Source organism: Bos grunniens, chromosome 12, assembly GCF_055505025.1.
Source record: "Bos grunniens cultivar Pamir isolate PY7600 chromosome 12, Bosgru_T2T1.0, whole genome shotgun sequence".
NCBI lineage: Eukaryota > Metazoa > Chordata > Mammalia > Artiodactyla > Bovidae > Bos > Bos grunniens.
Genome location: NC_141176.1, coordinates 69,176,146 through 69,191,062, shown reverse-complemented (window position 1 = coordinate 69,191,062; position 14,917 = coordinate 69,176,146). Strand labels below are relative to the sequence as shown.

Here is a 14,917-nt window from a genome sequence, read left to right as displayed (position 1 = left end):
CTGATCAAGAAAGCAAGGAAAGAGAGTGAACATTCTCGCAGGGCATCGTCCGTTTCTACACCAGGACACGCGCAGGGGAAGGTTAGAGTCCATGATGGGAGGAGCACAGATTCCCCATCACCTTTAAGAGAGAACCCATTCTGTAGGACTTATTGCCCAGGGAAGCCTCACTTCCTCCTTCCTCCACTTCCCTCTAGCTTCTGGCAGAGGGTTCTCAGATAATTGACTCTTGGTTTTCCATTTTTTTCTGCCCTCCCATCCTTTGAATCAAAAACTTATGAGGCTATTGTATTGGTTTTGCCATATATAAGGAAAAAAAAAAAAAAAAAAACTTATGAGGCATCTCAACTGGCTTTGGGTCCCACTCCGGCTGGGAGAAATAGGTATTTCCCTATTGCAAACATCCTCAATCTGATCTTCAGGATTCATTTGCCTGGAGGTCAGATAAATACCTAAGGGATGAAAAAAGAGATACATTGTGTTCCCCAAAGGTCTACTCGTTTCTGCAAGAAATGAATATAGTCACTAATTCAGCTGCTGGTGACCCTTGCTCTTGACCAGTGGACAGGCCCACAGAGTACACTCTTGGACGATGAGGAGCACCCTAAACCCACTTTAAAATCTCTAGCAGCAGAGACAAGAGTCATTCCAAATACGAGTAGGCGTAAAATCCACAGTCCTGTGGCTGGATGGCTGGGAGGAGCTTGGTACCAGCAACTCTAGGGCTTTCAGGCTCAGCTCTGACTTTTCATCTGCCGAAAGGATAGGACAGGGATTCAGCAACATTTTGGCTCCACAGGAAGAATCAAGGTTCATGCAGTCACACCACGATGTTCTACTCTGTCTATAAGAACATGGGGAAAATCTATGGTTGGTGGAAACGCCGCTGTTATAGGTCGAATTATGTCCTGTGATATTCATATGCTCAAGTCCTAACCCTCAGAACCTCAAGAATATGACCTTATTTGGATCTGGAATCTTTACAGAGGTAAGGAAAGTTAAAATGAGGTCATTAGTTGGCGCTAATATAATAGCACCGGTGTCCTTATACAAAGCGGGGCTTTGACCATAGGGGTGTGCACAGAAGGAAGACAGTGTGAAGAGATGCAGGAAGAAAACATTCATCTACAGGCCAAGGAGAGAAACCTGGACAAAATCCTTTCCTCACAGCCCTCAGAAGCAACCAGTCCTGTTGACACTTCGATTTTCGACTTCTAGCCTCCAGAACTATGAGACCACACATTTCTGTGGTTTAAGCCACCCACACCTCATTGTGATAGCCTGGCAGACCTATACAGCATCCTAGAAGGGAGGACCACTCACACTTGTGATCAGTGGCCTTCGGAAACAAAGTATTCTGTGTTTACTGTGGATGCAGTACAGATCTGAGAAAACACTTCAACGATCCGTTGTCAGGTTTAAGAGGAAACACAAAAAAATAAAAGAGCATTTCATGTTGTCCCGAGTTATATTTCTTAGTAGTTCCAGAACTGTACAGTTTTTGGTCCTTGCTTATTTGTGATTCTGATGATGACAGAGATTTCAGCCCTGGGAAATGTCTGTTCACCAGTCAGGTACTGAAGATGACCAGAATGTTGAACCTAAGACCTTGATACATATCCTTGAATGGTGTGATGTTATTTTTGTTTCAGAGCATAAAAAAAATCTGCAAGTGATGAAATTCCAAACAGTGGCTTATACTCAGTAAATCTCAGGGTAGCTTAAAAACTACACTCTCTGATTTCCTCCACTGGTGCTGACTTTGGTCCACAGACTGCCCCCTTGGCCCTCCTTCCAGCCAGTCTGACTGCCTAAAAAGCATTAGCCACTTAGTTGTGTCTGACTCTTTGCTACAGACCCCGTGGACTATAGCCCGCCAGGCTGCTCTGTCCATGGAATTCTCCAGGCAAGAATACTGGAGTGGGTAGCCATGCCCTCTTCCAGAAGATCTTCGAAACCCAGGGATGAAACCTGGGTCTTCTAATTGCAGACAGATTTTTTTACTGTCTGAACCACCAGAGAAGCCCCTCTGACTGGCTAAAGGGACTGCAGTGATGCTAGTTCTTTTCTGCTCACCATTCTTAGCACAGATGTGTATGCATATTGTCACTGGTTTTTAAAATTTTTTTGTTTTAAATATGTGTAGCCATTTCCGTCCAGCCATAGGTGGATGGACACTCTGTGTTTAACAACTATTCAAAAAACTTCAAATCCCTGAAACCTCAACTAAGAAATGTTGAAAGTATGACAGAAAAGTCACCATTCTGCAGCCATCTCATAGTAATAACTGATCTCAGTGAGTATCATCAATAGCTTCTGTTGTGGGTTGAGTTGTGTCCACCCTAAAAGATGGATTCTGCTCACCAGTGCCCGTGAATGTGAACTTGACCTTATTTGGAAATAAAATCTTTGTAGATGATCAAGTTAAAATGGGGTCATTAGGGTGGGCCCTAATCCAAAATGACTTCGTTCTTATCAAAAAGGGAGATTTAGATACGGAGATACCCACAGGGAGGAAGCCCTGTGGAGAGGAAGGCAGAGATTGGGATAATGCTTCTATAAGACAAGGAACACCAGCGATGGCCAGTGAGCCACAGAAGACGGGGGACAGGCCTGGGACAGACTCTCCCTCTTGGAAAGGAACAGCCCTGCTGACACTGGGGTCTCAGACTTCCAGCCTCCAGACTGTGAAAAATTAAGTTTCTTTTATTGTAAGCCACCCAGTTGGTGATTATGCAGTCCTAGCCAACTAGCACAAGTGCAAAGAATACTGGGTACAAGCTTGATGGGGAACAGGATATTTACACAATCCCAGAGCATCCCCTGGACCTTCCCTAATGGCTCAGTGGTAAAGAATCTGCCTGCCAATGCAGGAGACATGGGTTCAATCCATGGGTCGGGAAGATCCCCTGGGGAAGGAAATGGCAACCCACTCCAGTATTCTTGCCTGGGAAAACCCCGGGACAGAGGAGCCTGGCAGGCTACAGCTCATGGCAGGGTCACAAAAGAATCAGACACAACTGAGTGACTGAACAACAACAAAGCATTTCCCACAGATTACTTATTATTACAAGAGGACAACTGGTCACCACTCTACAGGGCAGGAACCTGGCAGCCCCCAACTTAACCAAGTGATCAGTCATGGAACACCTTGGTGCTGGGTACCTCCAGGTGTGATGGGACAGTACCAAAACATCACTTACGCAGCAAAAATTCACAACCTCAATCCAATCATGAGGACACACTGGACAAACCCCAACTAAAGGATGTTTTACAAAACAGCTGGTCTGTATTCCTTAAAAAGGTCAGTCATAAAAGATACAGAAAAGCTGAAAAGTTTGTCTAGGTTAAGGAGACTAAGGGACATGGTGTCCAAATACAGTGGATGGCTCTGGATTGGATAATAGATTGGAAAAATAATTGCCAAAAAAGGATATGTTTAGTTGGAAAAATTTGCACACTGACTCTGTATTAGATAATAATATTGTATTAATGTTAAATTTCCTGAGTATGGACTCCTATTGTGATAACACAGGAGAATGTCAAGTTCTTAGGAGATACACATTGGAGTATATAGAACTAAAGAGATATGATTTCCACAACTTACCCTAGAATGGCTCAGGAATAATAAATATAAAACATATAGATGTATAGAGCAAGAGAGAGTGAGAAAGCAAATGTAAGAAATTTTTAATAATTGGTGAATCTAGAAGGAGATATACTTTCTTTTTCAAAAATTGCAATTTTTCAGTAAGTTTGAATTAAAAAAATAAAACATGTCAAAAAATAAAATCCTTCACATGTGATTTGTTCAGCAGAGTGCCATTCTGTTGTCCCTAACCTCTAACCTGGATTATTCCTTTAGGCCACTTATCCTCACTGTTCTCAAATGCAAACCCCAGAGGGAGAAACATGTATTACATATTCATCACTAGTTCAGAAAATGGCCACCAGCTTCAGGATGGAAATAGTGTAGGCTCTATTCCATGCCACAATAGATACACCAAGAATGAGCCTTCTCTTTTCTTCTTATTTCATACAGAAACCCCACCTTTAAGCTGTTGGAGTCTGAACCAATTATATACATTTTTCGACACAGGGAAAGAAGAAAATTGCATGACATCCCACAGGTATCTCCTTTTTCGATATTTGCCAAATCTAAGTGTATATTATGCTGCTTTTTCTTTTAATCAAACTCAAGCATTATATCTTTCATGGTTTATTTTCAACGCCATCCCCTCCCCTGACACCCATGAGACTTGGATGGAACTTTCTGAGTTCCAAGAGGGCCCCCATTCATGATTCTGAGTACTGATTGCTCTAATCCTTTATAAATGGCTAATTTTTATGATTCTAAGACCACATCCTTCTTGAAGGGAGGGACAGGGTTCTAATTTGTCTTTATTCTCAGTGCTTATAAGGGGTCGGGTGACCAACCATCCCATTTTGCCCAGGACTTAGGGGGGCTTCCCCGGTGGCTCAGACAGTAAAGTGTCTGCCTGCAATGCGAGAGACCTGGGTTTGATTCCTGGGTCGGGAAGATCCCCTGGAGAAGGAAATGGCAATCCATTCCAGCACTCTTGCCTGGAAAATCCCATGGATAGAGGAGCCTGATAGGCTACAGTCCATGGGGTCACAAAGAGTCAGACACGACTGAGTGACTTCACTTTCACTTTCACTTAGGGGGATCACTAATTTTTAGTGCAAAAACTGAAAAGTCCTGGGCAAACTGGGATGAGTTAGACACATAGGTTTCAGCATACAGTACATGTTCAATAAATGCTGGTTGAGAAAATCACTTATGCAGCAAAAATTCAGACTTTCAGCCTCCAGACTATGAAAAATTTTCTATTATTATAAGTCACCCAGTTGGTGATTATGCAGTCCTAGCAAACTAGCACAAGTGCAAAGACTTTACAGGGTCACAGACCTTATAGTTAACAGAAAATAGTTGAGGGTCACACCATGTGGGCTCTTATCTCAAAAGGGCCAGGAGGCCCTGAGGGTCCCCCCAGGACTTGTATTAATATCTGCCTTAGTGAGGAGTGTGGGTCTCTTCTGGCCATTCACACAGCACATTTTCTAATCAGGTCGTGTTCACTCTGGCATTTCAGAAGCCAGGCATTTTCATTGTGCAATCGAAGGTGATAACAGCAAAGAAGCAGTAAGAGATGCAAAAGCTGTTTTAACATTCTGCACGAAAACACCATCCAATTCACTTCCAGACTGGAGTGGTGAGGCAGACAGCTGAAAAAAATGGACACTATTAGCCACCGGAGAGGAATATGCCTTTGATTCTAAAGAATAGCTGGATGATTGCCCTCAGTTTTTTAGTATTAAGAAAATCTTTCAGTTCTCACATCATTTAGAAATATTTTTTCATTTTCCTGGTGGCTCAGACAGTAAAGAATCTGCCTGCAATGGGGGAAACCTGGGTTTGATCCCTGGGTCGGGAAGATTTCCTGGAAATGGGAATGGCAACCCATTCCAGTATTCTTGCCTGGAGAACTCAATGGACAGAGGAACCTGGCAGGCTTCAGCTCCCGGGGAGCGAAGTGTCACACATGACCGAGCGACTGACACTTTCAACACTTTTCTTTTTGAATAATAATGTAACTTTTCTGTAGCTCTAGATCTGAGTTTTTGTTGTGTGCTAAGCTTCATGTTAGCAAGTACTCTTGGTGGAAATGTATCACTAACAATAAGAGTGAGGTCTAATTCATTAACAACACAAACTTGATGGAAACAAAGACCTGGGATCAAATGAGAATTTCTAATTTCTTTGCCCTGCTTCCCAAATGAACTCTCTCTAATACTTGCAAATTATATTTTCCGCTTATCCAGTGTTACATTAGGAATACTATACTAAATATTAGAAATATCTGTGTACTAAATATTTTTCATCTATGCTATTGATAGATTGTGAAAGTTAAACAACAATTTCTGTTATGCCGTAGGAATCTGATCCAAACAGGCACTATTGGGATCCACTGGGAGAATGTGAGCCTTCTGATAGAACTTACCTGGACTTGATTCTGATTTCTGACTCAGTTTCAACAACTGGCTGCAGTAAAGGCAGACACTCCGTTTAAACCTGTGAAGGGTCCTGAATACTTAGCTATAGAAACACAGTGGTACCAATTTCATACCCACCCTACAGGACTGTACAATTACACAAAAGAGAGAGGCAGGCAACAAAGTGGAGGGGCTGCTGAAATCAAAGGAATCAGAAAAAACAAAGAACAGAAAGAAGGACTGTCCAAGCACTGTCGTCTGATAACTTCATTTAAGAGGTAATCTTGCCCCAGATATTTAACTTGAATCTTATTGGGCTTCTGACTTAACAGCTTCCAGTTTACAGGAAATATTAGGGACAGAAGTATAAATTAAGTAACACCATAAATAAATGATCAGACACATCCAGTGTGTGGGATGTTATATAAGACAGCTGGCTTTCACTTTTCAAAAGAAGAGGGAAAATAATAAAGGGAAATTTTCGTAAACGAAAAAAAAAAAACAAAAAAAACAAACCCTCTAAAAGCATAACAACCGAATGCTATGTGAAGACATTAACAGAATCTTGGATCTGGAGATGGGTACCAAGGGATAATAGAGCTTTGAGATAATTAAGGAATTTTGAATATGAAATAGTGGATGATATTATTGAATTTCTGTTACTATTCTCAAGTGTAATCCTGACATTGTGGTTGTGTAGGAGACTGTCCTTGCTTTTAGAAGATTCACAAGGAGGTATTCAGAGATAGGTGTTATTTTGTCTTAGACTTGAAAATAGCAAAAAAGTCAACCATGATTGAATCTACACAAAGAACATACGGATGTAAATTTTATTATTTTTCCAACCATTTTAGTGTCATTCGAAAAAGTTAACAACAGCAGAAAGTTAGGAAAAGAAATAAGACTTTACTGTCAGGACACAGGATGTTTAAGAGCCTTGCTATATTCAGCCTAGGGCAGTAATTGACTCAAAACAATTGGAGGCTAACTGGGAGCTTTCTTAGAGCTAAAGCATTTACATTCAATCTTCACAACTCTGTGCTGAAATATTACTCCCTGCTTGCAACTAGGAAAAGGGGGTTTAGAGAGGTGAAAAAATTGGCCACACATCTAGTCAGTGAAAGTGAAAGTGAAGTTCGCTCAGTCTTGTCTGACTCTTTGCGACTCCATGGACTATACAGTCTGTGGAATTCTCCAGGCTAGAATACTGGAGTAGGTAGCCTTTCCCTTCTCCAGGGGATCTTTCCAACCCAGGGATCAAAGCCAGGTCTCCTGCATTAGGTGAAGATTCTTTACCAGCTCAGCCACAAGGGAAGCCCATATAGTCAATGGTGGAGAGGAAATTCAAATTCCAACACAGACTTTAGAATTGTTCCTTTTAACGACTCAGCTTGATAAGGGTGTTGCCTACAGCCATGGTCTCCAGCTTGTGTTTGTTGGGGGTTGGTGATGGGGTGTTGTCTACATCCTTAGGGGTGGGCAAGATGATTCAGTGTGATTCAAGACAAAGACATTAGGACTTCTATTTCTATTTTTAAATATAAAAATATAAGGGGAGTTAAGCCTTTCTAGTATTTCATCTATCTACAGATTGACATGCCTTCAATGAGTTCATATAGCAGTGGCAGTTTCTCAATTATCCTGTAGAAAGAGTGAGATTTCTACATTGGGAAAAGGCTTGGAATGGATCTTCCTCTCTCCTCATTAGCTTGCTTCTAGGGTATTGAAATCTACCACAGTTCATATGTGCTGGTTAAATGCATCTATAGATTAGATGATGCAGTTTTCACTAACTCATTAAATGGACCAGTGACTTAAAATTACTTTTGCAAAGAAACTTTGGATTTCTTTCTTCTCAAACAGGGCAAGCACAAGGAAACAATAATAAAATGGCAGGCATGACATAGCCCTCACATCAGCAACTTTACAAAGTACAAATAATAAAGCTTCTGCATTTTCTCTCACTTTTCAAAAGTTTCTATTTTTTTGCATAAGTTTCACAAGGTACAGAATATACTAGTGTAGCAGTGTTATATATAATTTATGCGTAAGTAGTTATAAATATCCTGGGTATCTATGATTCTGAATTTTTGCTGATAGAGATGTGAGAGTCAAAAAAAAAAAAAAAAAATTGGAGCTTGCTAGTCTGTAGCCCAGGGACTGACACAATATACTTTGAATCCCTGACTTAGCAAGCAAAAACATTCAGTGAAATCTGTTTAATGAGATAGGGAGAGAGATCCTACATAAGTCATCAGCGTGTCTGTGCTCAGTTGTATCAGATTCTTTGTGACCCCATGGACTGTAGCCCGCCAGGCTCCTCTCTCCATGGGATTTCCCAGGCAAGAATACTGGAGTGGGTTGCCACTTCCTACTCCAGGGGATCTTCCTAACCCATGGATTGAACCTGCGTCTCTTGTGTCTTCTGCTTTGAAAAGCGAATTCTTTACCCCTGGTGCCACTGGGACGCCCCCTCCATCAGCCTCCATGAGATAGGGAAATGTATTTATTATAATTTAGAAAAAGTTCCAGTACATTTAAACAAGAAAAATGGCTTTTGTTGCTAGCATTCATCCGTTAAACACTTCCTATATGCTTTCTGTTAAGTTAGGATTTCTGCTACCCACTGGGGATACAAACATAGCTGGTACAGTCACTATTCTTGAAGCGTACTAGCTTCCCTGGCTAGAGGCAGGTGAACAGACACAGAACAAGTAGGACAGTCACGGGTAAGCAAAGGGCTCTGGGGGCACTGACATCAATTTGTCTTGAAGTTTCCTGCCCAACCAAATAAAACTTTGTGGACATTTGCTTTCGGTGGCTGCTGAACTCGGCTATAGGGACGATTAGGAAGCTGGATAATTAGTCATTTCTATCCGGAGGGAAGAAAAGCATAAAATGCATTTGCTCCAATGATGGGCTGGTTGATCCATGCACAAGTCATCGTTTTTCATAACCATTCTGGTCTTTAGCTCCTCATTTTGCTGAGAAGCATCTGTGCTTTCCTGACTCCAGGAGACTTGGTAAACAGCACTGTGCATGTCCTGAGTGCTCAAGAAATTTCTGTTGAATGAGTAAATATATAGCAGGATTGCCAGTTATCTACCAAGGGAAGTAAGATTTCAAAAATGGTCCATTATCTGCCCTGGTGGCTCAGTGGTAAAGAATCTACCTGTCGATGCGGGAGATGTGGTTAGATCCCTGGGTCTGGAAGATTCTCTGGAAGAGGAAATGGCAACCCATTCCAGTGTTTTTGCATGGAAATCCCCATGGACAGAGGAGCCTAGAAGGCTACAGTCCATGGGGTTGCAAAGAGTCAGACAAGACTTAGTGATTAAACCACCAACTGCCAGCAACTGCCTGCTGGATTTTCATTTGGAGAGAAAGGAAGACATGGGTACATTCAGTCAAGCTTTCTGAAGAAAGTGCTTTCCCCTGACCTGATTACTCTCGAGGGACAGGGGAATCGGAAATGATCCCTCCAGTTCTCTAAGTGGGATTCTATCTAGTCTCCTGCCATCTTGAATATCATTCCAGGTGTAATTTACACAGGTAAGATGGAAAAGACTTAGATATCTCAGAGATAGTCTGGGCGTGGGGAAAAAAACATGCGAATTTAACTAAAACAATGCAAGGAGTCCCATCTTAAACAGTCTTTGCAATCCTTATCAAGACATACCATGCCCAGTATTTTCCCTTTGGTTTTCTAAGTGAGTGACCTGTTAAATGTTGATGGGGAGTACTTTTGAACTTTGTTATTACCTTTGGTTCTATGTGGATTCTTCAAGGGGGTGTATTTCCCTTCCAAGAGACTTTGCCCATGGCTGTCTATTTCCTGAGACCCATCTCTCCTGGACTTTTTCTATCCTCTGGATTTTGCGTATGAAGTGTGAGACATGAACTGTCAGACGACCCCCTGCTATCCCCTCTCAATCATGCCAGGACCAGAATTCACTTCGCTGGATACCTGTTGTGTGTACCTGGCCGGATGCCCTATCTGCTCATGACTTCAGAAAGACTGCCATGTGTCTATGTCATCTGTATGGGAACATAATATAACTGGATGTAAATAATATATACCATATATTTAGAAAAAAGATGGTTAATATTTAAAGGGCTATACACTAAATAATACATGTTGAGGGGGTAAAGAAAACAATTTGAATATTTTATAGGCTGAAGGTCATTTGTTAGCTTGGAAAACAATCTATTTAAAGAAACAAAGGGAACCTCATTTTTGCCTCTTGAACAAGACCACTTTGGCCAAGTTAAGGTAAATTCAGGATACATGATACCACTTTTGCAACCTGAGAGTTTAATAATCTGGCTTCAGAGATGGTAACCTCATCCATCTTTACTCTAGAGAAGAATGCTCTTTTCTTAGAGCACCAAGTCATTCAACTCACATTGTCAACCTGCATTGGAATTCAGGCCGTGCTCCACCTCAAGTGCTCATGAGTGCACATGCTCACGACTGCAGTAAGTCCCCTACCTTAAAAGTTGTGAACTTTCAAAGATGTGAACACACATCGGGTTCTAACAAGGAACCAGAACCTGTGCCATCAACGTCAGGTGTGAGTGAAATCGCCTGCCCTCCATCTCCTATCGGTGAAGATGCTTCAGCTCTACCATCTCCCGTCCCCCTACCCTTCTCCAGTCAGTAACTTTTCTTACCTGTTCATTCGATGCCAACCCCTGTATGCCAGCTGTTGTACTGTACTACTGTACTTTTCAAGGTACAGTATTGGAAGATTAAAACTGTTTTTTCTTTTTGTTTGTTTGCTCTTTTAATGTATTAGGTAACTCTAGTGGTAAAGAGAAGGCAATGGCACCCCTACAGAACTCTTGCCTGGAAAATCCCATGGATGGAGGAGCCTGGAAGGCTGCAATCCATGGGGTCTTGAAGAGTTGGACACGATTGAGCGACTTCACTTTCACTTTTCACTTTCATGCATTGGAGAAGGAAATGGCAACCCACCCCAGTATTCTTGCCTGGAGAATCCCAGGGACAGGGGAGCCTGGTGGGCTGCCGTCTATGGGGTCGCACAGAATTGGACACGACTGAAGCGACTTAGCAGCAGCAGCAGCAGTGGTAAAGAACCCGGCTGCCAATGCAGGAGACATAAGAGATGCGGGTTTGATCCCGAGGTTGGAAAGATCCCCTGGAGGAGGGCATGGCATCCCACTCCAGTATTGTTGCCTGGAGAATCCCATGGACAGAGGAGCCTGGCTGATTACAGTCCATGGGGTCACAAAGAGTTGTACACGACTGAGGTGACTTGGCACGTATGCACCTGTGAAAAGTATTATAAACCTATTATAGTACAGTACTATACAGCCAGTTGTGTTAGTTGGGTACGTGTGTGTGCGCGCTAAGTCGCTTTAGTCATGTCCAACTTTGCGACCCTGTGGACTGTAGCCCGCCAGGCTCTTCTGTCCATGGGATTCTCCAGGCAAGAACACTGGAGCGGGTTGCTGTGCCCTCCTCAGGTAGGACCTAAGCTAACTTCATTGGACCTACAAACAAATGGACGTATGAACTCGCTCTTGGAACAGAACTTGTTCACATGCAGGGGACTCACTGTTCTCACTTGACAACACATCCAGACAGCCTGGAATAGAGTATTGAAAGCTGCAATGTCTCAGAAGGAATGCTAATTTTTAAAATGTGGTCAAATATCCATGAATACAATCTTCCTAACACTCTTGAGAAAGTGAGCGTTACTGATGCCATTTAGGTCAATTCAGAGGCCAAAGACACACGGCAGGCTTAATCTACTTGCTTGATTTATGTCAAAGCTTGAACTCTAGTCCAGTTTTCTGATATGGCTCTTAGTATCCTATTCACTAGCACATCAGTTTTCCATTTATTCTGATTCTGTGAAACTCTTTGGTGTTATTTTTCAGATCTCAGATAGTCCTTGTCTATGGTGTAGTGTGGGCTTCCCTGGAGGCTCAGAGGTAAAAATCTGCCTGCCAATGTAGGAGATGCAGGTTCAATCCCTGGGTCGGGAAGATCCCCTGGAGAAGAAAATGACAACCCACTCCAGTATTTTGCCTGGGAAATCCTATGGACAGAGGAGCCTGACGGGCAATAGTCCATGGGGTCATAAAGAGTTAGTGACTACACAATGACAACTTAAGGTAGTGTTTCAGTAGGCTCTGGAATGCTTGGAAAAATCACTTGTTACATGTGTTCTTTCTGGAAGCTTCTAAATTGGTCTTCGTCCAGTTCAGTTCAGTTCAGTCACTCAGTCGTGTCCGACTCTTTGCGACCCCATGAATCGCAGCACGCCAGGCCTCCCTGTCCATCACCAACTCCCGGAGTTCACTCAAACTCACGTCCGTTGAGTCGGTAATGCCATCCAGCCATCTCATCCTCTGTCGTCCCCTTCTCCTCCTGCCCCCAATCCCTTCCAGAATCAGAGTCTTTTCCAATGAGTCCACTCTTCACATGAGGTGGCCAAAGTACTGGAGTTTCAGCTTTAGCATCATTCCGTTCCTGTTAGATGTAGTTTATCAGTGAACCCAAAGCAGACTTTGGCCATACAACACTGTCACCCAGCTCTCTGCTGAGGACTTGAGTCACAAGACAATCTAAAACCAGTCTTGTGTTCTGGGCTTTCTCAGACACCCCCAGGGAATTCCACAACATATTCCCAGCCATTACCACGTGACATATCCTCGATCCTGTGGAATAGTACTTTTCCCATTACTTGCCAAGGAGACAAACACACTTGCGTTCTGTAGGAAAAACTAAGATGGATGAAAACACTGGTAGGAAGTGAGAGATTCACTGAAGGTTTGAAAGGACACTGCTTAGTTTTGTGGAGTTTCTCAGAGGATTGAGAATTGGATGAAAAATTTAAAGATCCGGCACCATCCCCTCAGGCTTCAGGTTTGGAGTTTCTCGGCTACAGGATGACACCGTGTTAAGGGCATGACCTTGAAAAGACAGATGGGGTTCTCTTCTGGCAAAACACTGGTCCTCAAAGTGGAATAAAGATGGGAAAAATTTTTTTCTTTTGCTGTTCAGGTCAGATCTTTGCAGCAGATCTTAAGAAAACAAAAGCAGAGTTTCAAATGTTCACACCTTGTGACTAATATCCTGATGGTATCTCATTCCTTTATGGCACCTCTTACACATCCTCAAGGGATGGCACAGTTTGACATCAAAATGATACTGAATTCAAGAGTGAAAAGCAAAAGGCAGGAAGATGTTTGGTCGGCAGAAATACATGTGAAATCAAAGTGTTACTTTGCACAGTGGGTACCTAAATTGTGGCGCTATTTACTTCTCAAGACTGAAAAGAGAAATAACTTCAAGAAGTGGTTTTGATCACTGAATCACCGAAAATAGAGGCTCAGCATGCCCCAACTTTTCTAGAACCATCTTGACAGCTACTCATCTAGACTCCATTTAAACGTTTCCAATGACAGATATCAGTGCTAAGAGGAAGAGGACTCGGGATTTGACACCTGACCCAGCGCAAGTCACTGCTCCTCTCGGAGCAGTTTCTTCGTGCACAAGGCTTGACCACTAAGCATAAGGGTGTTCTTGCTTCTCCTCCTGTGACTGGCACCTAGTGGGAGCCCCAACTTTCCCTCTTGCTTTGCTCTGTTTCTTTGCAATCACAGTTAGCTTCAATTGCCAAGAGTGCACTCTGTTCTGAAAAGAACAGAATTTTACTGGTGAAAACCAGTAAAAATCACCAGTAAAATCACCCAGTAAAATCTCCTTTGGATTCATTTCTGACTTTAAATCTGTCCAACCCCTGCTCTTTCACTCTCTGCTCCCAGCTTTTGAGACCAGCTCTGTCTTCCTTGGTTGCTACCTTTGGTCTTTATCACTTCTTGGGCATTATTTTGGCCATGCAGGTAGACTTAAGAGATGTGCGTTTGATTCCTGGGTCCGGAAGATGCCCTAGAGGAGGGGATGGCAAACCACTCCAGCATTCTTGCCTGGAGAATGCCATGGACAGAGGAGCCTGGGGGTTACAGCGTATAGGGTTCCAGAGTTGGATGCGACTGAAGCGACTTAGCACCCGTGGTGCAGACATCCCCAGGGAACTTTCTGAAATCTGGATCAGAGGTCCCCAGTCCCTGGGCCACGGATTAGTTCCAGTCTCTGGTCTGTTAGGAACCGGGCAGTACAGCAGCAGGTGAGCGACTGAAACTTCATCTATATTTACAGCTGCTCCCCACTGCCTGAATTCCACCTCCTGTCAGATCAGCGGCTCCCACTGATTCTGCATCATGGTGAGTTGTATAATTATTTCATTATATATCACGATGTAATAATAGTAGAAATAAAGTGCACAATAAATGTAATGCACTTGAATCATCCCAAAACCATCCCCCACCCCTGGGGCCATGGAAAGATTGTCTTCCACGAAATCGGTCCCTGATGCCAAAAAGGTTGGGGACCACTGACCTAGAGCACGAACTGTGACCAGTGCCGATTCTAAGTTAGGTTATTTGACATGCGGTCTTCATGTTGCTGGACACTCTCAGAGGCAGGCTCAAAAGAAGAGAAAGAATTCAGAATTTCTAGCAGTTACAAAAGGCTCATGGAAGCAGTCTGGATATTTAAAGACTGACTTCTTCCAATATCATTTATCCAATCACTTTTGGAAGTTCTTTGCAGCTTGAAAAGCAGATTGCCCTCTCTTACCCTCAGTTTCCTGATATAGCTAAGGTCATGGCAGTGCTGGGAACAATTCCTTTGTACAGGACCAACCTGGAAATTAGCACTAATACAGGAGTGCTAGAGAAACCTGATGTATTTAATAGCTCAATTTTGCCAACATTAAAAAAAGCTCGATGTTCTGAACATCCAGTCTTGCTGAAAAATTCTGATTCTTTGCCAACTATTACTTCAAAAGTGCCATCTCTCCATGAG

General features: G+C 42.8%; 1 protein-coding gene across 4 annotated transcripts in view; it reads right to left on the bottom strand.

Moving 5' to 3' along the window:
• Positions 1–14,917, bottom strand: part of GPC6 (glypican 6) — a 1,234,490-nt gene that overhangs the window by 24,379 nt on the left and 1,195,194 nt on the right. The gene's annotated exons all lie outside the window — the stretch shown is intronic.